Below are 26,758 nucleotides of genomic sequence, written 5' to 3' on the forward strand. Positions count from 1 at the left end.
TGAATTAATGTTCAAGTCTTATCACAAGACAAAGGTAGTTTTTTTTATTAATCTAGCAAGTATAATACAATATATGTTTAAAAATAACTCTCAATCCTTTGATATTGAACGCTCACACCTCTGACATTCATGGTGCTCAAACCCAGATCCTCAAATAATACAACAATTCATTTATCATGAAGGTCACTTGGTTCGTACGATAAAAGTAGTTTAAATACTTTGTTTACAATTGTTAGGGCAAAATCTCCCTCCTTTTTTTCTCTAAATTTATGCTCTACTATTTTTTTGTTGTGTTAAAGATGTTATATTTGACAAGTTCTTTAATGTTATATCTATTATTTTTTTTGAGTAATTAATGTTATATCTATTAATATGTCATTGATTGTGTCAATCAAGTCTTAAATCAATTATTTTTTTAAAGGTTATGAGCTTGAATACATTTACACATAGTTATCATCTAGTGCAAAGAATTACAAATAACACAACCACCAATTTATCATAACCTAAATTAACCATTATAAAACACAATCCATTGTATGATTAAAATACATGAAAACATAGACAAACAAATCTAGAAATAACATATAATTTACATAATTATTTTCATTTAAAATTCATTTCATAGCAAAATTAGTACGGCATTCATGATGTTCCTGGTTTCCAGGGTCGGTTCTCAGAAAATAGAAATAGTCTAACAAAAGAAAATGGGAGTGGAAATAAGATGTAATCAACATGTTTTTTATTCCCTCCCTACAAGGTTTCAAATTTTCAATAATACCACCACAGGTTTGTAGCAAGTGACACAACAACAATAATAAACAAGAAATTCAAAAGACTGAACTGTGACCAACTCCATGTCTGATCTTAAAGAACCCCACAAGATTTCATTTTTCACAAATGATACCATTACAGTACAGTACAGTACAGTACGACTGATACTAAAACACGACTCAAACCACTGCCGCCACCACCATTATCACCACCACTGGCGGCGACGAGAGGAGGTATATATGAAATGGAATGGCAGACAAGATGTTCTCCTCTCTTCCATGACATTCTACAACCCATTACATCAGCTAACAAAATTACCAATAAATGACCAAAAGATGACAACAGCCAAGGAGAATGAAGTGATCCCTATTTTTGGTTAGAATTTCTTCAGCAATGCCCCTACTAAACACAATACACACAACTTCGACTCTTTCAAACACCATCATTCCGCCAGTCATAAAAACCCTCCTAATGTATGAAACAACAATGACTAACAGCAAAATATAAGTAAACCCAAGAAAATATAGTCCCTATGGTTGAATGGGAAGCTCTGCTACTATTAAACGCTCAAAGAACTAAAAAAGAAATGAGAGATTATCAATCCCATCCACTGGCAACATTTGCACTGTAGCCACCACCATACCCACCTGCATTATTGCCTACACCATAGTAATCTGATCCTCCCCTGTTGAAAGATGAATCCCTCCGAAAGTCACGACCACCAAACCGGCCTCCTCCAGGGCGACGATTCCTCCCTCCAAATGAACGAGCTGCATATCGAGTGAGCCAAGCAGGCACCTCTTGATTCGCTTCTTGCATTAGATCAGCTAATGACTTTGCCAAAGAACCATTGTTATCATTGAAGAAAGCTGTGGCCAAACCAGTTTTGCCTGCACGCCCTGTTCGTCCAATTCGATGAACATAGTCATCAATGTCATTAGGAGGTCAAAGTTCACCACATGTGCAACATGAGGAATATCAAGACCACGAGCTGCCACATCAGTAGCTACTAGGATCGGGTAGCACCACTTTTAAATGACCGCAATGCTTGTTCTCTTTCCTGCAATTTACATGATAAACGGGTATCTTAACAAGAGGCAAATAACTGTGAAGCTAAACAGCCAAAACAATACCTTACAAGAGTAGAAAGAACATGTAAAAGAAATAACTGCTCAAAATATATACGAGACAGAGATGATGATAAATGTCAAACCTAAAGTAGGGACTACGGACACATCGTGGTTAAGCAAACCAAGACTATTTCAAAGCAAAAACAAGGCATAGCTAAGAATAGAGTAGTGACCACTACCAAATCAATGGATGACAGTGAGCATAAGAGGGGAAGAAACAGGAATCTAAAAGGGGGAAACAATGACTTCATCTGGGCAGAGCATATAAAAGGGGAAAAAACACCAAAAGCACTTACAATGGATTAGCTAAGAATTATGTACCAACCCCTAAGTAGAAGCTAATAGATTTGCGGTTTGCTCACCCCCCCCCCCCAAAAAAATAAAACACACACACACAGAGAGAGAGAGAGAGAGAGACCAAGAACACGTTGACACATATAACATGTAAGTTGCAAATATCCATCATGCCTGCAGCAACACCCCTTTGGTTTAAGAAAATAGAAAACAATGAAGAAAACGTGTTTGGTTTATATTTTAGAAAATGAAAATGAAAATGTGAATAGAAAACAATAAAAAGTTGTTTTCATTGTCTTACACTAAAAATGTTACTTAGAATTGAAAAAGTCGAAAGATGAATTTTTCTAATTTAATGGATTGACCCAGTTTCAAATCCATGTAAACAAAAACTCTTTTCTTCAACAATTTTTATATATTAAATCTTTAACACTGATTCAAATCCATATGAATGTAAGGATTTTCTTTATGATGTTTCTAATATAAGAAGATATATGAACAAATGTGTTTTCATATTTTCATTACTGAAAACAACTTTTATTTTTCTTATCAAAAAAAAGAAAACTTTTATTTCTATCTACTAAACATGTTTTTCAGTTTCTGGAAAATAGAAAATAAAAATTACTTTTAAAAAATATGAAAATAGAAAATGTTTTGGGAAACTAAACATGGCCCAAAGCTCTGTTGGAAAACATAGAAGCCACAATAAAACATCTGGGGCTTTATATACACTTTTTTTTCTATGAAACTAACAGTTCAATTTAAAACAAATACCATGCATAAAAACTACAAAATGAAAATAAAACAAACATATCTTACCTGCTGGCTTCTATCACCATGAATGGTAGTTGCAGGAAAACCATTCATGCAGAGCCAATGTTCCAGTGAATCAGCTCCCTTTTTTGTCTCAACAAAAACTAATGTAAGAGCTTGCTGCAAGATTAAAATAAAAGGAAATATACTAAGTAGAAAGAAAGCTTCAGTCAAATTCACAAAACCAAAAATAGACATGATTTACGAAGACTGCTCATCTGGTTCATTCAGGAAATTTCATTACATCATTAGGATAAAGTACCACAAGTACAAAATAATAAGTACCTTGCCCTGGGCACCATTTGCTCTCTGAGCATGAAGAAGGTCCATAAGGTGACTTCTTTTGTCTGACTCTTGAACAAATTCTACTCTTTGGACAATCAAATCAGTACTTGATCCAACTCGCCCCACAGCCAAGAAAATATAACTGACAAGAAAATCAGAGGCCAGTCTCTGCATGCAAAAATAATGGAAGGGTAAATAGTTACCAGAAAACTAGATACACAAACTCCAAATAGTGTACTAAGTACCAATTTGGTTGCAGTTTAAGTAGCAAGAATGCAATAGAGTTTCGCTAAAAAACCTTTTTCGCTGTAGTGCTCTCACTTTAACATATGAAAAAGTAAAATTACAACACAATAATGCAAATGTAACAAAACATAATCTTAAATAATCAGTACAACAGTAAATGCATGCCATGTATGAATCTAATAAAGAACTTCATACAGTAGAGAGTTAATGCATGAGAAAGTCATTGAAAACTGATAAGAAACTAATCAATGTAAATTCTCTAGCAGGGTTCATTACAAAGAGAGGATCAACCTGTATCTCTCTTGGAAAGGTGGCACTGAATAGCATTGTTTGTCTAACACCAGGTGGGGGCATGTCCATTTGTTCCACAATCTTTCTTATTTGAGGTTCAAAACCCATGTCCAGCATTCTGTCTGCCTCATCAAGGGCCAAGTACTTGATCATCTCTAGAGAAACTCTAGCCCTCTCTAGCAAATCTACCAATCTTCCAGGTGTTGCCACAAGAATATCAACACCTCTTTCCAGTTCCCTCAGCTGTTCAAATAGAATACCATCAACTTACTCTAAAAAAATTCAAACATACAATTTAAGACAAAAATGATGACAAAGACTCAGCAGCAAAATGATACTAGAATGTCAAATATTTGAAGACGAAAAGTGCATCAGACTCTTTCAGGGACAGTTCATCTGATAAGTGCCTGGGTGTGATTTTCCTCAAAGGTGGTAGGCATAAAATACCTGCCTAACTAAAGTTCTTTTTGATTTCTTTTAACTTTTTTCATTAGACCTAACTTCACTGGTAAGGAAGGCAATAATATCAAACTCTACTTGATAGTTACGCACTCAAAAAAAGAGAAAGCTATACCTATCAGTTAACCAAAACAATTTGCATGTTTTATAGATGAACTATGCCACTATAGTTTTTGTTATCATAATCATATATCTTAAGCTAGTCATACACATATACAAAAACACTTTTTTTGCGCCTTGCATCCAAGGCAGTTTATGGATTCTAGCAATTAGAGTGCACCTTGCCCCCCCCCCCCCCCCCCTTGACAACACTGGGATGAGCATAAAACTTAACATATGCCAAAGAATGTTACTACTTTCCCCAAGAGCAGATAATTCCACCTCGACCAGCAAAATTAGAGTGAAACTCTTTTTTTAAGATAGGGTTAATGCATCAAAATTGTCGCAACACTATATTAGAAATTGAGATTAACTTAAATGATAGGTAAACAGAAAAGAAAGGGAAATAGAGAGAAAGGTTACCTGTTGGTGAATAGGAGCACCTCCATAAGCAACAACCACCTTAACACCTGTTTGATAAGAGAACTTCCTCGCTTCCTCATGTATCTGCACTAACAGTCACTGAATATAAATTCCAAGTTGTTTATAGAATCACATCATTTGAATTGTCAAAATAAGACACCCACTTGCATTGAAAGCTCCCTGGTAGGAGAGAGAATAAGAGCTAATGGGAAAACTGTGCGCACTCCACGTAATGATTTTTGTGGAACCGGGCCTCTCATAATTCCACTGATAATTGGAAAACAGAAGGCAGCTGTCTTTCCAGAGCCAGTCTGAGCACATGCCATCAAATCCCGTCCTGCGAGTGAAATGGGTATGGCATACCGCTGAACAGGTGTTGGCTTCACATACTTGCACCTTCGGATGTTTAGATTCAGAGCTTCACCCAAATCAATCTCTGCAAAAGTATTAACAGGTGGTGCAATATTGTCACCACTTGTCTCCACAGGAATGTCTTCATAGGCATCAAAGTTGATTGCGGCGTTCTCTTGTTCGCTAAACGCCTGCTCTGTATCATCATCATTTCCAAATGGATTAACTTCCCTATCCCTCCCACGATCCCAATCACCACTTCTTCCACCCCACCCACCAGGTCGATCACCACCACCATACCCCGATCGGTTGTTATAATCATTCCTAGGAGCAGCCCAACGATATCCCCCTTGTCCAGGTCGGTCATTGCTTGAAGCAGGGCCAGTGAAAGTAGGAGCGGGTGGGTCTGCAGATGGTGGGCGATTACGGAGATGCGGAGGCACATAAGCAGGTCGACCACCACCTGAAGCAGAACCAGCAGCTTTGTTGCTATCAGATGAAGAACCAACATCTACATTATCAGCAACAGAATTTGCAGCCAAATCTGCCCATGATGTTCGTGTAGTCATTACAGTTCACAAGCACCCGAGATTCCAATTTTTTCAACAAAACCCTTTTTAGTCAAAATCCACCAAGTTAACTTTCCCAAAATGAAATTTGTGAAGCCTGAAAAAATCATAAAACCCATCAAAATAAATGAAGCAACCGTATCTTACTTCAACAGTCACCCAAATGCAGCACGTCAATGTAAACAATCACCTCAAAGAAATAGAAAACATAACCCGAAACTTAATATACAAAACAGAAATAACGATTTATTCGATTGATTGAAAAAAATGTCTCTGTCGCATAATTAACAAAAACCCAAAGTGCAAATTTATCAAGATTTTTCTAAAGAAAATTTGTAAAAAGGAAAAGAAAAATGAAACGAAACCGATCTTATCAATACTTTGAACAAACAAAAGGAAAATACAAAAACCTCATAAAAGGTTCAAACGCACATACAAGTTTGAGTAATTATTACATCTTCAGAGAAAGTAGCGAGGAAGAGATAGATTGAAACCTGATAATGAGAAGACCCTGAAGTCTGTTGTTGAAAATACTCAAGACCCGAACAGAAGAATAGAGAAAAAAGAAAAGAAAAAATAAACCCTAATATTTATGCAGACATAAGCCGAGAAGTGTTTTAGAAAATATACTTTATTTTTATTTTTTTAAAAAATAGAAAATATTGAAGAAAATATATTAGATTTTAAAATTAGAAAATAATTTTTAGAAAATAAAAATAAGTAAAAGTATGAAAATATAAAAAATATTTTTAGTATTTTATTAAAACTATTTTGAAAATTTAAAAAAAATAAGAAAACACGAAATTTAGGTTTTTAATAATGTTTTTTATTTGATGATATATGAAACACTCAAACTTTTGTAAAAAAATATTAATATGGTCTATGAATTTTTTTACACTCAATTTGGTCCTTAAACTAATTTTTTAAATAATTTAATTTTATAGTATTTTTATATTTAATATATTAAATTTCTTAAAAATTATTTATATTTTATATTTTAAATTTAAATATTTTATTACTTTTTCTAAAAAATTAATTAAGTCTTTAAACTTTTTAAAAGAATCAACAAGACCGTCGAACTCAGCCAAAAAATAAATTAAGCTCCTCTATTATATCATTGTCCATCATGTATTATCACAACATAATCATGAGCTATCACATTAATATTATATATTATGATATAAGTTTTGTGAACTATCATGCAAACATCGTGATAATTAACGTTTGATTAGTTAGTCAAAGGGTTAAATTAATTATTTTTCATAGTTTAAGGTAGCATTGAGTGTAAAAATGTTTAGGGCTACTCTAGTTTTTTTTTTTAAAAGTTTGAGTGCCTTAAATACCACTAAATATATTTTTATTTTAATGACGCTTTTGTGTATTATTGTTTGTAATAATAATTTTTTTATATTTTTTTAAATTTAATTGATATCCAAAATACATTAACATTATATTTTTATTATAAACTAAAATATTCTATTATTATAAAATTTATTATCAATTTTATTATTTTTTTTAAATTAAAAGGTGTCAGTTTTTATTAAAGTGAATGGAAAAAGCAGTCCAACAATTACAACAACAAAAAAAACGTGTAAAACCCACCACAAAGTAAAGAGAAGAAAAAAGAAAACTCAAATGAATGGAACATTGGCCCTTCAAATTCCTCGGCTCTTCGACTGAAAACCTTTGAAAAGCTTCAGCAGAGGAAAGAAAAAATCACAGAATCGAACATTTGCAAACAACGACAGCCCTCTAAGACGGAGCCATCCATATTTTCTTTTCGGTCGCTTGAGCTTCAGCTACTCCTAGAATCTCTTCCACCCAGTACCTGTCCAAACCATCCCAACTCCGGTCAGTAGCCACCAGTTGACCCACCATGTTTTTCTGCCTTTGTACATAATGAAACTCACATGCATGGAAGTCTAAAGCTCTCATTTTCACTTTGCATGTCAACGCACTGATCACTGAGAGATCAATCGCCGGCGAGATGATACATTCAGTAACCGATTTGTTATCCCCTTCAACGATGATCATTTCGAAACCCATCTCCTTCGCGAAATCAATTGCATGCACAACAGCCAAAGCCTCGGCTTGGAATGGTGAGGTAATATGAAACATCTCCCTTCGACAAGCCCCTAAAACAAATCCCTCATTATCACGATCAACAACTCCTAACCAACCTTTGCTTTGGTTTTGTAAGAAGCACGCATCGAAATTTATTCACTTTCAGAGAAACAAGAGGTTGCCAGCGGGAGTCCTCCGAGAAACACAACCCCGATGCTTTGAGATTTACAGCCAAAAAGTCCTGACATTGTGATCGGACTAAGGTAACTACATCTTCGACCTTTATTTGAATCCCCTCATGGTAGGATCTATTTCGTGCAAACCAAAGTGCCTAAATAATTACTGTGATTTTTGCATGCTTAGCACAAGGGCTAAGATTGAATAACTACCGTAACCAAGATAAGGAATCCCCCATGCACTGACTCGGCTAAACATAACCCAAATAAGACCAAACTAATTTGGCTAAATGACAATCACGAGCAAATATGTTCCACAGTCTCACTTATGTTCGTACATTATAAACACCATGGATTAGTAAGCAATCTCTTAAAATGTAAATTCTGCTTTGTGGGAACATAGTTATGGATAAAATGCCAAACCTGGATTTTTATTTTTCATTGACACTCGCACATCCATAACTGTTTAAACAACGACTTGTTGTCTAGAGGGGCCTCTATTCCCGGGTTAAGTAATCTGTACCCACTTCGCACTATGTATTCGCCCATTTCCTCGTCGCTCTAGACTTTGCAATCTTCCGAAAGAAAGCGTGAAAGAGGATACTCAAAATCATAACAGCTTCTGATGCAAAAAAACAGAGCTAACTACGTCATCCTTCCACGTTCTAGTGTTATCATCGATTAAGTCACTAATCGTAACCACCGCATCATTTATATTTGACTCCACCACCTTAGGAATGTCATACAGCAACCAATAGTGGCTAAACTCTCGAGATAACGTTCTCGAATAAATTAATTCACGAGATAATGCACTCCTCAGATTAATTGCTCAAATAGGGTGAAATCTACAGTGTTGGTCGTAGGTCGCCATGCCATCCGGGCGACCTACTAGGTCGCCATGTCTTCCCGGCGAGCTATGAGAGAGATTGCATGTGTCATGCACGTTCCAACACGTTGGGCATCCGAAGCCATCCGACCGAGGGCATCCGACCGAGGCCATTCGAGCGAGCTATGCGAGGGCATCCGAGGGCAAGAGGAATCACGCGAGGAGCAGGAGGAGTGCATGGCGACCTACAAGGTCGCCAGGAGTGCATGGCGACCTACAAGGTCTAGGAGTGCGGCGACCTACAAGGTCGCCCGGAGTGCATGGCGACCTATGCTGGGAAGCTGCCACGCCGTAAGTCGCCCGGAAGGCATGGCGACCTACGGCCAACACTGTGCAATTCGCCCTATTTGAGCAATTAATCTTGGGAGTACGTTATATCGTTAAATAAAAAATTCGAGAACATTATCTCGAAAATTTTGCCACCAATAGTCATTCTACACTGAGATAGATCTCCCTGTACCTACCTTTCACCTTAGTCCAGCAAAGAGCAAACCTTTCGCGCTCCAGACACTGCGCCAAAGTTAAGATGGTGAGCTTCCCAGACTCAATCTCAGGAAATCCGAGGTCACATAATACTTGGCTTGCATCAGTCGTGCTACCAGAGAGTTTGGGTTATTGAAAAGGTGCCAACCATGTTTGTCCAACAAAGCGATGTTGAATTTTTCCATGTCCCTGAACCCCTAGATCACCATTCTCCTTTAATTGACATAGCTGGTCCCAAGTACACCAATGAATCCCTCTTCTATCTTCTTATTTTTTCAACCAATTACGTGCCATAGTCCGCTCAAAATCCCTGCATAAACCTATCGGCAAAAAAAAAAAAAACAACTCATAACGAATAGAGGCAACGCTTGAAGAACGAACTTAACGAAAATCTCATTCCCACCTTGAGAGAGAATCCAAATAGACCAACCTTTAATTCTACCGCGGAATTTGTCCAGCATGTTCATGAAGGCTTTGTTTCTGACAATTATCGCCGGAAGACCCCAAATATTTTTCTGGGTTTGATATTGTTTATTCCCAAAATGCACCTCCCCTCCCCTATTTTCCTCAAGCACGTTCGAACTAAAGTAAATCCTAGATTTGTTGAAGTTGATTAATTGCCCTGAACTCATTCATATCTCGCCAACAAATCTTTAACCCTTGATGCTGAAGAAGCAGTTGCTTTGTCGAAGACCGAACTATCATCCGCAAAAAGCAGATGGGAAATTGACGGAGCACTTCTATTAATTCGAACACCTGGAAACTCTCTTGTTCTTTCAGCCCGTCTGAACAAAGACGAAATCCCCTCACTACAAATGAGAAATAAATAAGGGCTTAGAGGATCACATTGCCTCAGTCCTCAATGGGGCACACACGACTTGATGACTGCAATCCACCTCTCAGAAAATCTTATCCGATCTATCATCACCCATAGAAATGACCATTCAACTCTATCATAAGCCTTGCTCATATCCAACTTTAAGGCAAAATAGCCTTTATGACCCACATTTTTTTGTTGGAACGAGTGGAGCATCTCGTAAGCAGCCATGATATTGTCCGTGATTAATCTCCTAGGAACGAAAGCACTCTGAGCCTCGTCGATGCACTTATGAAGATGCTTCTGCATTCGAATAACCTCCATTTTCTAAATGATCTTATATAAAACATTATAGAGGCTTATTGGCCAAAAATGAGTCAAACGGGTAGGCCCCTCAACCTTTGGTATAAGGACAATATGAGTATGATTGATTGTCCTTATATCAAATCTCATCATAAGCGTTGGTAGAATATAGCTCTCATACCATCATCTCATACAGCTTTCAAAGGGGACATTAAACTTCACTGCATTATACATCTCATCATAAGACCACTCTTTCAAAAGAAAGTTGTTTGTCTCATCATCAATGCACCGGGACACACCTTGTAAAATTGAATCATCAACATGGGAATAATTGGTTGAGAAGAGCTTCTGGAAGTACTCCCTCGCCACCCTCTCAAGACCTACTTCCCCCTCAATTCGACTACCATCATCCGTTACCAATGCATTAATTTTGTTTCACCTCTTCCTCTGAGTGGCATTCCGGTGGAAAAAAGTGGTGTTATTGTCACCATTCTTGAGCCAATTTGCTCGATCCCGTTGTTCCCAATAAATTTCTCTCTTATCCGCTTCAATGTTAATCGCCAACTTCGTCTCAAGGATATCCCTTATAACATCATCTGACGGTACCATCTTTCTTCGAAATAATTCGTCGAAATATGCTCAAACCACTGATCTAGTCCCTTCGAAATATACCCTAGCTTCTCTGGCACAGAACCCATAGCCTCTGCCCACAACCTTGCAACTTCTTCTTCACATGAAGTTTCAAGGAGCCACGAAGCTTCAAACTGAAAATGCCATCTACAGTTAAGCCTTCCATTTGTCGAAGTATTTAATAACAAAGGACAATGATCTGAAAAATAGTGCACAAGATGTTGCAAAGTGAGTCTGTAAATAAATGCAACCAGTAGTACCTGCCAAACCTTTATATAGTTTCTCTCGAATATTGTTTTCTACACGATTCCCTCTTTACCACGTTTACCATTGACCAAAATACCCTATATCCGAAAGCCCACAATCATCAATCATATCACAAAATGCCTTCATTTGTCGAGCTGGTCGAACACGACCTCCACTCTTCTCAAACGAGTATATAATCTCGTTGAAATCCTCGATCACTAGACACAGGGCTAAAGGTGTATCCTTTAGTCTCTCAAAATATCCCACAATTCGTGGTGACGACCTTCCTCTGGGTCTCCATAGAAATCCGTAAACCTCTACTACATCCCATCTGCATCCTTCATAATCAATAAGTTAATATGAGAACTAGAGAATGATCTCAGAACCACATCACAATCCTGCTTCCACGCTAAACGAAGACCCCCACAGGTTCCTCGGGGATCCACCTTAATACCATTTAAAAAGGCACAAGATCCTTAAACTCTACTCATACGTGAACTCTGTGATTTTGTTTCCATGAAAAAATTACAGAGGGGTTGATGTATCTCAGCAAAAGCCGAAGACGACAAATTATCCGTGGTTGCCCCAAACCCTGGACATTCCAACTTATAATTTTCATTGCTTCCAGCTGGCCTAGGATAACAGGCCTACCGATATCTCATTGTGTCCTGCTTCCGTCCCCGCACCACCCTTAGGAGCATCAAGTTCACTCCGACTTATCCATAAGCACCTTCTCTGCATTGGCTGACATTAGAATGTCAAAATTCTCCACTTGCCTTACCCTACTATCCGAGGATTTGAAAACATTCTCAACCCTACCCCCACCTTGCAAATTATTCGATACTCTCCCTGTCATCGTAGTATCGCCTTTTTCAACATTAAACTTCATACTTGAGTCATCTTCATGCAGCCACAGGATGGAAAGGACTCCCTTACGTCAAACCGAGGCTTTAAGAGAAACATCCCACTGAGGAATCAACACCCTATTTTCCTGTAACACTCTTTGTGGGCACACTCTTTGTGGGCAAAACTTCTTACCATGACCTAACTTTCCACAAAGGAATAAAAAAATGTAGTTTCTCGTACTGGAATATTGCATAGGTGACCAATCCATTTGATAAAACTAGTTTTTTCTTTCTCTTCAAAGGTTTCCTCGTATCTATACTGGCTCTCAGGAGAATGGATCATCGATATCCCAACTGAACCGCACTCTAATAATCATATTCAACAAAGACTCCCAAAAAATTTCCAAACTGCTTCGCCACTTGTTCTGATATATAACCTACCGGCGAGTCAGTCACCAAGACCAAAAAAATCTACCATATCCAATGCTACTGTCATGGGATCCTCTTCTACTTTCAATCGATGTAAAATCAACAGATGTGAATTGAATTACCACGGTCCCTCAGACACCAATCTATCCGCGTCGATCTCATTGTATAATCTAAACAGAAAATATCCCTCCCTCAAATCTGTAATCGTGATCCCCCCGATTGGGTGCCAAACGTTACCTGAAGTAATAAATCTCCCAACCAGACAAAACTCAAGAGAAATCTGAGTAGAATTAATCGACCCTTCCACAATAAATGCCTCTTCCTCCTCATCGTCCAATTGAAGATTGTTTAAGTACTTTTCAATATCTCCCGTCCCGAAAAATACCCAACCTGCAACAACACCCTTCGAGGAAAAATAAAACTTTCGAAGAACTGAAAAAACTGAGAAAAAAACTCAGAGATACTGTCCAAACAGTAGGTGGGATAATACGTGCCACAAAAACCCTAGCACAAAGGCTCTCCTTATCAACTTTATTGTTTTATATTTGCATAACTCATCTATTAAATTTATATAATGAAATTTTTAATGATTATATTTTAATATAATTATTTAATGACATTTATTCATCTATATTATTAAAAAACAAATACCAAATAAATTTTAAATATTTTATTTTTGAATTGAAATTTTCATTTATAATAACCAAACATGTTTTATAATTTTCAAAAAATTGAAAATAATTTTATTATTTTTTTGTTTCCCTTCAATTTCAAGGCTTCACCATGACTAATCTGGACCAATCCGAGTCGCACACCTAGCTTTGGTGGGTGTCTCCCAGCGGATGTCGACTCTCGAAGAAACCCTAATATCCTCTGCGAGTGCTAACTCTACAAAAAACCCTAAGAAGACAAGACGACTTGATGATGTCCCCCGATAAAGGTGGCTCTGGTGACAATCTAGTCCTGCTCTAAACTACATGTTAGGCTTGATCGATCAACTGAAAACCGCTAAGAGGGGGTGAATTGGCCTTTAAAAATCTTTGTTGTGGTAGAAATAAAAGATAAGAATTAGAAAAAAGATTTATAGTAGTTCAACTTTCTCAATCAAAGTCTACATTCACTACCTTAGCTCCACACTAAGGATTTCAACAAATTCACTATTTTTTCTTTCTTTTTCTAGGCTCAAGAGTAACCTTTACAACTCTCTAGTTTTCAAGGATAAACTATAATCACTCCCCTTTTACAAATGATAAGAAATGTAAACAAGAAACCTCACAAGGTAGGTGTTTACAAAGATTTAAGCTCACAAGAATAAAAACAAAAGATATTCAATTAAACTCTGTACACTTATGTGCAAGATAAAAATGAAGGAAATATGAATAAAAACTCTTTTCTCTTGATCTCTAAAAGATAAGAATTAGAAACAAGATCTATAGTGGTTCGACTTTCTCAATCAAAGTCTACAACCACTATCTTAGCTCCATACTAAGGATTTCAACAAATTCACTAATTTTTTCTTTCTTTTTCTAGGCTCAAGAGTAACCCTTACAACTCTTTAGTTTTCAAGGATAAACTATAACCACTCCCCTTTTACAAAGGATAAGAAATGTAAACAAGAAACCTCACAAGGTAGATGTTTCCAAAGATTTAAGCTCACAAGAATAAAAACAAAAGATATTCAATTAAACTATGTACACTTCTGTGCAAGATAAAAATGAAGGAAATAGGAATAAAAACTCTTTTCTCTTGATCTCTAAGCTTAGAAAGGTGTAGTAACCTTCTTCAAGTGTCATTGGAGTGTTTTTATTGTGTGGAATGAGTTGCTAGCCGTTTATGACCGTTGGGATGAGTTATAGCCATCGGGAAGCTTTAAAAACATGCAATAATGGCCACATGCACATGCAATTTCAAAACTTTGAAGAAAGTTTCGAAACTTTTGAGAAAGTTTCGAAACTTAATGAAAGTATCAAAACTTTTAAACACATTGTTCTTGAAAGTTTCAAAAATTTGATGAAAGTTTCGAAAATCTTACTAAAAAATATGATTGTTGAAGAAAATCGGCCCGTTAAAACAATTTATGGGTGCAAAGTTTTGAAACTTTTGTAAAGTTTCGAAACTCTTAATAAAGTTTCAAAACTCTTACAAAGTTTTCAAACTATGAACAATACTCAGTATGAAAAGTGTCATGAACAGTGTCAAATAGTGATTGCATAGTATTTTCCTATTTAAAAAGTTTTAAACACATTTTAAACACTTTAAACATATTTTAATTAACTCAAAAATATTTCATATATATAAAGCAATTAAGAATACATATTTTTCAACTTATTTTGGACTTTGAGTTATTTTTGAAAAATTTGATTAAGTCCAAAATCAATTTTACAAATATTTGTTATATCAAAATATAGGTTCAATAATCTCCCCCTTTTTGATATAACAAAACTTCCTTGAAAAATTGTTTTTGATAAAGCCACCCTTTAGAAAAATATATTTTGAAAAGAGAATTTATAAAAAATATTTAAACTCCCACTTTTTCTTTGAGAAATTTAATTTTTCAAACCAATATTTCTCTCTCTTTTTGTTATATAAAAATAATTCAAACTTTAAAGGTACAAAATACCATATAGTGTAAGTAGAAATTTTTTAATTAAAAATCATTTGAAAAATCAAAGCTCCCCCTTAACAAATGCATTCCAAAAACAAATTTTGGTTAAAAAACTTTGACACTTCAAAGAATATTGAATTTCAATAAGATAAGAGAGAAACACATTAGTAGCACATGAAATTCAATAAATCCAAGTCCAAACTACTTTATGCAATATTAATATGAGACTTTAAAATTCATATGCATAAAGCTATTAAAAAATGTTATGCATTTGAAAATTTGATATCAATTGTTAGAGATATATCATTTGCAATAAAATCACATGCGTAAACATTCAAATTTAAGGTCAAAAATAAGAAAAAATTGTTTAAAACAACATGAAAAACAAATTTAACCAAAAATCATTATGATGAACAAGAAATTTATGAAAAAAATCATTAAAAGATTTAAAATGTTCACCATAACACATTTTAGCATACATGAGATTGAAAAATAACAAATGATCATTTATGTTAAAAAACTCATGCATATATAAAACAAATAGGCAACCAATAATGTAAAATAAAAAAAAATTAAGTTTAGAGGTTACCCATTCCTCATCTTGTGTGGCTAGAGCTTTTAAATTTCTTCATTTTTGTAACATCTCAATCATCAGGTCAGTGACCAGAATGTAAGAATTTTAAACTCAGTGGTTGAATTAGAATAGTTTGAAAAGTTCAAGGATTTATTTTGTGATTTTTTATGTAGGGCTTATTATCAAATATGGGTTATTAGCAAGGACATTATGGTATTTAGCTTGTAAGGATATTTTTATTTACTTTCTTAATGGATAAGTACATGGTTAAAGAGAAAGAAGTCTGGAACCTTTTTTGTTTTTTCCTCGTGCCCGTGAGTTCACTTGTACAAAGGTAAGATATTTGTAATTTTGTTGGTTCCTTAAATTCTGAGATGGTGTTGAAAGTTTGGGTCTTATATAAGCTTAAGGAAGGCTTGTATAGGATTAAAACAACAAGATGAGTGAATTAGAAATGAATTTTGTAAAATGGGTTTTAAGATGAATTTTTTATATGGTGTGGTTTATAGAGTTTTAGTAATGAATTTGACTTGTCAATAATCAAATTAAAGAGTTAGGAGTAATATGTATGATTAAAGACTTGGTTGAAATCATGGTATGATTTTTAGATGTAAGAGTTTCTGTGAGATTTTGTATGTTCTAGAGTAGTAAATGAAGACAAGTTGGTTTGGATGTCTAAGGTTGAGTTCAAAGGCTTAATGAGGGATAAAAGTAAGAGATTTAGGATGTTTTTGGTTGATTTTCGAAATGGAAATAGTAATTAGGGCATGGAGTATCGGTATTGGAAGAACAATACCGATACTTCAAGGCAAAAACAGTGGAATTCAAAGGGTGGTACCAGTACTAGTTGAAGGGGGTATCAGTACTAGTTGAAGGGGGTATCGATATTGAGTTGGGAGTATCGATACCAAAGGTATAGTATCGATACCATTTTCAAGATAAATTTCCAGAACGTCAAAATGGTATCGGTACCATAGGGGGTATCGATACCATTGAAGGGAAGTATCGATACTGTAGTGTTAGTACCGATACTACTAAACATGAAATGAGAAATTAAGTGTTTCTTTCAGCAGTAATTATTATGATTGGATATAAGTGATTCGAAGTATGATATTGATTTTCGATTATTTTGTGTATTTATTGAACATAATCAACTTCGGTCAGTTCGACATTATAATTATTAAGGACTTCGTTAGGACTTTAGTGAGGCAAAGATGATTGCAACTTCTAGATTTCGTATTAAAATTGGGGAAGGCTTTCGATGAGCCAACCTCAGTGTTTTCGATCGAAAACCTTACAAATTCTTTATGTTATATTTACAATGTTTATTCAATTTATATTATATAAGCTATGTGTATGATTATATATATATATGATTATGGAAATGCAACCTTTGAACATGAGTATCTGAAAAGACTCAATGTGAAAGTGCATATGTGAATAATAAATACTTTGAATAATGAATAACAAATAATTATGTGGTTAAAAGCTCAAGGTATATGTATGAGGATTAGAGGTATAGTTGGCATACCAAGAGTCGAGGGTCTTGTGTGGTCCTTAGGGACAATTATGTGGCACTTCGGTGCAAACTTATGTGGTCATTCGGGACAAATATGTGGTACTTCGGCGCAAACCTATGTGGTCATTCGGGACAATTATGTGGCACTTAAGTACAAATTAAGTGCCGTGGTGACATTATTAGTACACAACCTCAATGTACTCAAATATCTAGAGTTCTCAATAGTATACGTTGGGCATTTGGAAATAAAGTTGTATAAACAAATAATATCCATAAGTATACCTTTTTGTGAGGGAAAATAATTTGGAATTCTTTATGAAATGTTTCGATAAAATATAAAGATTTCATCTATAAAGTTTAGTACTCTTTAGTTTTGCCTCACTAAGTCATCAACTTAGCGTGTGATTTCCTCACGTGTAGGTTTAAAGAAATCTGAAGGTTGAAGTCGTTGAGGATAGCATACTTCCGTGAAGATCAGATCAAGGCAAATTGAATGTAGGTTTTATCTTTGAAAGCTTGTAAACTGTTGGCATGTACTACACATATAATTTGAAATGTTCTGATCTATTTTTGTAAACTAATACTTTTGTATCTATGTAAATTATTAAAGGCATTTTTGAAGTATGACTGTTAAATTAATATTTTAATTTAAGTCAAAGAGTTTTACTTTGTTATTATGCATAAAAGTTAATTTTTTCACTATTTGTTATGAATCAATATTTTGAAAAGTCAATGTGACACCTCAGATTCGTATCCAGGTCGGGTACAAGTTAGGGTGTTACATTTAATAGTATCAGAGCTATGGTTTAATTAGTTTTATGTTCAAAATAAAGTTGTTTTTGATTTAAAAAGTGTACATGCCAACTTTTAAGTAAGTCTTTTTGATATGATAAGGTGATTAGTATGTTATCCTTGCTAATACATTAGTGAATTGATCTTATTAGATAACGGATTTTGAGGCTCCCGAAGTGAAGCGGAGATAGAATGAAAGAAAGTAGTAATTCTCCTGCCCCGAGTAGGCAGGGTGAGGAACAGGCACATCAGGAAGTGTCTATGCAAGATCAGGGGACCTTCTTCCAGATGTTGGAGTGATTCTGACGCGTTTCCAATCGTCTGCTCCCTCAGCCTCTAAGATGAATGTTCTTAAGGAGCTGAGAAGCCTATGAGCGCCTGAATTTAGAGGAGAAGCTGAGGAAGGTCCAGTTGCTATCGATATGTGGCTCAATGACCTTAAGATAATGTTAGAGAATCTCCATTGTTCTGAAATAGAGAAACTGGATGGTGTAGTTTTGTTGTTGCAAGGTTAAGCTAGAATTTGGTGGTCTAATGTGACTATGAGAGCTGCAAGGGACTATGAGAACAAATACATCGGGGATAAGTTCATTCGACAGATGAAGCAAGAATTCATGAGCTTGAAGAAAGAATTCATGAGCTTAAAGTAAGGGAATCACACCATATATGAGTTTGAGTGTTAATTCAAAAAGCTGAGTAGATTTGCAACAGAGTTGGTTCCTATAGAGAAAGACTCATATGATTGGTTTGTGGAGGGTTTATAACCTCAATTGAAAGAGTTACTGTTGGCACTCAACCTCTTTCTTTCCAAGAGGTAGTGAACAGAGCTAAAGCCCTGGAGCGAGCTTAAATCGAGAGGTTTATGGAGCAACATACATAGTGGAATAAGAGAGCTTAAATCTAGTGTGTCGTCCAGTGCCTCCCAATCAAAGAAAAGTAGAGGTTCGAGTTCTTGACCTCATACTAGAGCAGAATCCTCTTCAGGTAGAGGATCAAATCCAGGAAGAGCCAGACAAACTTACTCAGTGGTGTCCGGAGTGGATAAGCCAAATCAATGTTAGGACTGTGGGAAACATCATAATGGCGTATGCCGATGAGTTTCTAGAGCTTGCTTTAAGTACGGAGAGGCATTACACTTTATTCAAGACTGCCTATTGATGACGGGAGAGCATGCCCAAACATAAAGATCCACTGCTGCACATATGAGAGGTAAAGGTCGAGGTTGAGGAAGGAATCAATCTGAGTCGACTGCTCAGCCTGAAGTGCATTCCACCGTTAGAGTGTACAATCTAAAAACTGGTGAAGATTGTGATGATCCTAAAATCATTGCAGGTTCTTTTCAGATAGCTGGTAAATCTGTTTTATTTCTAATTGATCCGGGATCAAATTATTCTTATGTTAGTAGTAAACTGGTGAAAGACTTAAGAATTTTGTTAGAACCTATTAGTAGCGAGGTCATTGTGACAAATCCATTAGGACATAGTGCTCGTGTGAAACAAATCTGTCAAAGGTGTCCCATACGGATTCAGGGAATTGAATTCCCTGTCAATCTAATAGAATTACCTTTTGATGAGTTCGAGGTTATATTAGGTATGGATTGCCTATATCATTATCATGCTAATGTGGATTATCGATTCAAGTGAGTTATGTTGAAAAGTCTTGATGGATTGGAGGTTAGTGTGGTCAGTGAGAGAATCAATTCCTTAGTTAATGTGATATCGATGATGTCAGCTTGGAAATTAATGCTACAAGGATGCCAAGCGTATATTTTTAATGTAATCGATAATAGAGCCAAAGAAAGGAAGCTTGAAGATATTCTGACAGTTAGAGAGTTTCCAGAAGTATTTCCGGAAGAATTACCTGGTTTACCTCCAGATAGGGAGGTTGAATTTCAGATTGAAGTGATGTCAGGATCAACAACGATTTCAATGGCTCCTTACAGGATGGCCCCAAAGGAATTGAAAGAGTTAAAGATTCAGTTAAAGGAGCTTTTAGATAAAGGATTTATCAGACCTAGTGTGTCAACTTGGGGTGCTCCAGTGTTATTCGTAAAGAAGAAAGACGGTTCGATGCGCCGTGTTTTCAAAAATCAATTTACGTTCAAGGTATCATCAGTTGAAGATACAAGAAAAAATGTTCCAAAAATGGCGTTTAGGACTCGGTATGGTCATTATGAATTTGTAGTAAAGCCATTCGGGTTAACTAACGCACCTTCAATGTTTATGGGCATGATGAATAGAGTTTTCTAACCGTACCTTGATCAGTTCATGGTCGTTTTTATTGACGACATTTTAGTGTATTCAAAGTCAAGGGAGGAGCATGATGTCCATCTTGTGTGGTTCTTCAAATGTTGCAAAACAAGAAACTTTATGAAATGTTCTCTAAGTGCTAGTTTTGGGTAACTAAAGTGGCATTCCTCGGACATGTGGTTTTTACAGAGGGAATTCGGGTAGATCCTTAGAAAGTTAAAGCTGTATTAGAGTGGGAAATCCCAAAGAATGTGTCGGAGGTCGGAGTTTCTCTAGTATCGCAGGTTATCATCGAAGGTTTGTCAAAAACTTTTCGATGACAGCTCTGCCTTTAACCAAATTGTTAAGAAAAGATGTTTCTTTTGAGTGGACTCCTGATTGTCAGCAGAGTTTTGAAACATTGAAGAAAGTTTTGACAGAAGCTCCGATGTTGGTGCAACCAAAATCGAACACGAATTTCATGATTTTTAGCGATGTTTCCTATAATGGTTTGGGATGTGTTTTAATGCAAGATAGAAATATAGTCGCTTATGCTTCAAGACAACTTAAGCCCCATGAAAAGAATTATCCAACGCATAACCTTGAGTTAGCAGCGGTGGTCTTTGCATTAAAAATTTGGTGCCACTATTTATATGGTGAACATTAATATATTTATACTTATCACAAAAGTTTGAAATATTTGTTAACGTAAAAGGAGTTAAATTTGAGGAAAAGAAGATGGATGAAGTTACTTAAGAACTACGATGCAATTATAGATTATTATCCCGGAAAAGCTAATGTAGTGGCTAACGCTCTTAGTCAGAAGACTTTTGCGAGTTGAAAAGAGATATATTGTATTAAGAACATTATAGTCCCTTAAATATGCACCCTGGAGGAAACAAGATGTATCAAGATTTGAAAGAGCGTTTTTGGTGGCCAGGCATGAAAAGAGACATTTATGAGTTTGTATCAAAGTGCCTTAATTGTCAACAAGTAAAAGTTGAACATCAAGTGCCTTCGGGATTATTGCAATCGATCTCAATTCCTTACTGGAAATGGGAAAGAATTATAATGAATTTTGTAACAGGGTTGTCTTTGTCTTCAAGCAAAAAGGATTTAATTTGGATAATTGGGGATCGCCTTACAAATACTGCGCCTTACAAAAAGGATTCTATGGAAAAACATGTTGAATTGTATATCAAAGAGATAATGCGACTTCATGGTGTTCCAATTTCAATAGTTTCTGATAGAGATTTTGTTGAGTCAATCGATCGGATGAAATAACCAAGAGGGGGTGAATTGACAATTAAATTTTTGGTGGAAGCTTGACATAAAATAAAAAAATATTTGCACAGCGATTTATAGTGGTTCGATTTTCTCAACCAAAGTCTACGTCCACTACCTTAGCTATCCACACTAAGTATTTTCCACAAATTCACTAATTTGTCTTTCTTTTTTAGGATAAAGAGTAACCTTACAACTCCCTCAAGAATTATACCTCAAATTCTTGAGACATTGTCTCTCAAAGAGAAAATTACAAATTTCTCAAACTTAGAAGAAAAACCTCACATGGTAAGATTGTTTGCACAATTTAAAACAAACAAGAACACTCCAGAAATAAATACAAATGAGCACAAATTGTGTTCTTGGAAAGCAAAATGAATATTAAAGGATGTTAGCTTGATTTTCTCAAACTTGATGTTTAAGGCTTTTTCAATTGTTTTTCTAGCTTCTCTTAATCACCAATGGCTTCAAGACTTGTTTAAATACTCCTAAGATCAATTCTAAATTGGGGATGATCATGGAGTCAATAGAGTCGTTGTTGTATGTTTTCCACTTCAAAAAGTTACTGGGAGCATATGGGTATCGGTACTCTACTCATGGGTATCGATTCTACCTGTTATAAATTCAAATATTTCGACCATTGCAACTCAACGTTATCGATACTATCCAAGGAGTATTGATACTACTTTGTATAGTAGTATCAATACCGTCCAGTAAGTATCGATACTACTATGTATAGTAGTATCGATACAGAACATGGTATCAATACCATTTTGGCATTCTGTTAAATCTCGGAGTCAAAACCAAAGGAGTAGTATCGATATTGTGTTTATGGTATCGGTATTACTATAGGCAATGGTATCGATACCGTGTAGGGTATCGATACCACTTTTGCTTTTGATGTAAGGCGGTATCGATACTGATAAGGCATTATCAGTACTACCCTATTGAAATCTTAATTTTGATTCGATTGATGTTCGAAATACTTTGTACAAATTATTTCAAAATTGTTTTTAGTGTGAATCTCAATTTTTAATTTAAGTAAGGACTAAAAATTGATATATGTAATATTCAAATAATTGAATCGAATATAATATTTAAATCAAAATAAAATCTTAAAGAAATATCAAAATATTTTCAACAATCTCCCCCTTTTTGATATAATAAAACATTTTAGAAATTTTAAGATTTTCTTTTGAAAAATCACTTTAAAAAATTACTCCCCTTACTTTTGGATTTCTCCCCCTTTTTTCAAATAAAAAATACTCATTATATTTTAAACAAGATAGCCAAATTGATAAATATATAGCTGCTAAGATCATGAAAGCCAAGAGAAATGTTAGTCAACATAATCAATATTCATACTCAATATGTGTAATTCAATCAACATAAAATTCAATTTAAATTCAATAATACCAAATCATTCAATCATTCAAAAAACACACAAATAACCAAAACATCCAAATATTCAAACAACCAAATATCCAAATCATTCATCAAAATGTTTAAACAATTTTTAGGTTCAAAGACATAATTCAACTTAAGAAAACTAGCAAGGTAGGTCAATCATCTGTAGGAGGGTCGGGATGAGATTGATGTGTTCTTAAAGAAGCCACATCTCGTGCAAGTACATCGAGCCTAGCGTTTAGTTCGTCATAGCGAGCTCGAGATTCCCGTTGCTTCTCTAAATGTTGAGCGGTGAGTTGGGACTCCAAGGATGCAAACCTTAAGTCGAATGTCTCCATAAAGGACTGACTGAAAATATGGAGGCATTGTACTATCTTGCCTAGCTGGCTCATTGTCGGGTTGGTTTATAGGATCGTCGATATCTCGTAAAAGATATTCAAGTTTGGAGCAGGGGCTGGAGCCGAAGTTGCTCGTGATGAACTAGCGCTGGGAGTTTTCTTTGTAGTTCGAACCCAATTATCCTTATCTCCTCTCCATCCCCATTTTTGTAGATATTTTAGGTTGATTTCAGTGCCTAAAGAGATGACTATATAAAGTCTACCCTAAAACTGACTTTGATGAACATATTGCTAAGTAGACAACCATAAACTAAAGTTTCAACTCGTTTGGAAGGCACATTGTTTACGGTTTCTACTAATTCCCCAAAGATAATTTAAGGGAGATTTATTTTCTTATTTTTCTGGATACAATGGATCCACCATATGTCAATAGCTCAAAAAGTAGATTATTTACCTCTGGATGGTCTAAACCACCAAGAGATCATTAAGTGAAGGAAACACTCTTGATAGTCTAACACACTCACACTCTTATCGACCTCTTATGGGGATGGCACAAAATCTTGCTCATTATCTATCCCTCTATTATCTAATCCAAAGGCCCTAGCAATGGAGTCCGAGTCTATAGTAATGTATTGGCCTAATAGATAGGACTGAATACTTTCGGTGGTAGTTTAGGACTCGTTTTGTAGACACACACCATTGGAATATAAAATACGTACTAGTTGCTGATAGACAACTGGTTTACTTTAAAAAGGTTATCAAACTTCCAAGCTTTGAGGGTAGGGAGGTATTTGAAGTTCATCTCTTCCATAGCCTGTAGAGACGGGAGACGCTATTCCCTAATATTGTATGACTCAAAATAGTTAACGTACCTATTGTAGAGGTTTCTACGGTTAGGTTCGTTAAAACATGAATTAAGAATGGTCATATCAGGTTCATTGGGATTTAGATTTGGAGGTGGAATAAGAGGTGGGTTTTGTGGATGATTGGAATGACTCGATGAAGACCTAGGACGTTTAGACATGATTTAGGGATATCATAATGAAATAGAGTACATGCAATTTAAAAAACAACATATGTATGCAAAATAATTAATTCCCAAAACTCAATATGAGTTCCTCAAATTCAAGGTTCTCTAGACTAATGTCTAATGGGCAAAGTTTAAAAAACATTTTGAAAAAAGAAGTTGAAAAAATATAATATGTATAGTTTTTATGAAAACTATATAAATATAATCAAAACAAAAATAATATATAAATATTTTTTTTAATTTTCGAAATTTATAGTGTTTTTGAAAAATTTGTTGTAGATTCTAGTGTAAAACTACAATCTACGAAATGCCCATTAACTAATTTGAACTAAAACTAGTCCTAGATTCAAAAATTAATAAAACAGTGTTTTAAAAAAATTACCTTAAGTCTTAGGATTGAGAGGGAATGTGTTGTTGATTGCACAAATTAATGAGACTAGTAGGATTTGGAGTTGAAAAACGATTGATTTCTAACTTGAAACGTTGGATTCAAGGCAAAGTGGAGATTTGAGTAGAGAGGATATGAAGAATGACTAAGTGTTTTTAGGGTTGATGTTTTGGTATAATGTAAAATTTTAGGGATTTATAACCTAAAACCAACTAGTAGTATCGGTACTTCTCGAAAAGTATCGATACTTCAAGACCTTTTTTAATTGTATTGGTACCTGGGTATCGATACCCATTCAAGTAGTATAGGTACAACATGAACAGTATCGATACTCGATGAGTGAAGTATCGATACTAGGCTAGTAGTATCGATACCTAGCAAGAGTAGTATCGGAACTGGATGACCAATATCGATACCAAGTGCACAAAATGGTCAAAAATCTGCAATTAAACACTTTGCATGCAAAATTTATCAACTCTAGTGGTATAGGCAACTCTTATTACGAAAATTAAATATGTTCAATCATGCAAATCACACTTAATCCTAATTTGAACATATTTGTTAATTTTCACTAAAGATCTTAAACTCCCCTTAACTATTAGTATAAAAGGCATTTAAAAATGTCATTTTATATGCAATTTCTTTTATTCTTAAAAGTGCTAAACTTATTTTAAACACTAAATCAAGGTAAGTTGGTTAAACCTAATTCTCTCTTAAGTGTCCAAAATCTTTCTTTATCCAAAGGTTTTGTAAAAATGTCCGTTAATTGATGTAAAGTATCTACATATTCTAGAACTATATCTTCCTTTGTGACATGTTCTCTAATGAAATGATGTCTAATCTCAATGTGCTTAGTTCTAGAGTGTTGGATGAGATTTTTAGTGAGACAAATAACACTAGTATTGTCATACTTGATAGGAATGATACCTACTTCAATTCCATAGTCCAAAAGTTGTTTCATTCATAAAACTTGTGCGCAACAACTACCGGCTGAAATGTATTCCGCTTCAGTGGTAGATAATGCAACACTATTTTGCTTCTTTGAAATCAAGAAATTAACATGTTTCCTAGGAATTGATAAGTACCGGAGGTGCTTTCCCTATCTATTTTGTATCCTCCATAATCCACATCCGAGAAGGCATACAAGCTAAAGCTAGAGTCTCTAGAATACCAAAGTCCTATACTAGGAGTATCCTTAAGGTATCTAAAGATCCTCTTAATGGCTTGTAGATGAGATTTCTTAGGGCATGATTGAAATCTAGCAAATAAGCAAACACTAAACATAATGTCGGGTCTACTTTCAGTTAGATAAAGCAAAGAGCCAATCATAGACCTATAGAGTTTAACATCTACACATTTACCTTCTTCATCTTTGTCAAGCTTTGTAGATGGGCTCATAGGAGTGGCTTGAGGTTTGACATTTCCCAAACCAAAATTCTTGAGCATATATTTGACGTACTTTGCTTGATTGATGAAGATGTCATCTTTCATTTGCTTAATTTGGAGCCCCAAGAAAAATGAAAGCTCCCCCATCATGCTCATCTCAAATTCACCCTGCATTATCTTAGAAAATTATTGGCAAAGAGCATCATTAGTAGAACTAAATATTATATCTTCAACATAAATTTGAACTACTAATAAATCTTTACCTTTTCGTTTTAAAAACAATGTAGTGTCAACCTTCCCTTTTGAAAAACCTTTTTCATTTAAAAATTTGACAATCTTTCATACCAAGCTCTAGGAGCTTGTTTTAAACCATATGAAGATTTTGTCAAATTAAAAGCATGATTGGGAAATTTTGAATCCTCAAAACCAGGAGGTTATTCCACGTACACTTCTTCTTTTATAAAACCATTTAAAAATGCACTTTTAACATTCATTTGGTACAATTTAAATCCATTAAAGTATGAAAATGCCAATAACATTCTAATTACTTATATCCTAGCTACGAGAGAATATGTTTCATTAAAATTTATTCATTCT

At 35.1% G+C, this 26,758-nt stretch overlaps 1 pseudogene; it reads right to left on the reverse strand.

Annotated features, from left to right (window-relative positions):
• Positions 1-722: 722 nt before the first annotated feature.
• LOC120165502 lies at positions 723-19,290 on the reverse strand (annotated as a pseudogene).
• Between the last annotated feature and the right edge of the window lie 7,468 nt (positions 19,291-26,758).

Source organism: Hibiscus syriacus, unplaced genomic scaffold (genome assembly GCF_006381635.1).
Source record: "Hibiscus syriacus cultivar Baekdansim isolate YM2019G1 unplaced genomic scaffold, ASM638163v2 tig00111582_pilon, whole genome shotgun sequence".
Taxonomy (NCBI): domain Eukaryota; kingdom Viridiplantae; phylum Streptophyta; class Magnoliopsida; order Malvales; family Malvaceae; genus Hibiscus; species Hibiscus syriacus.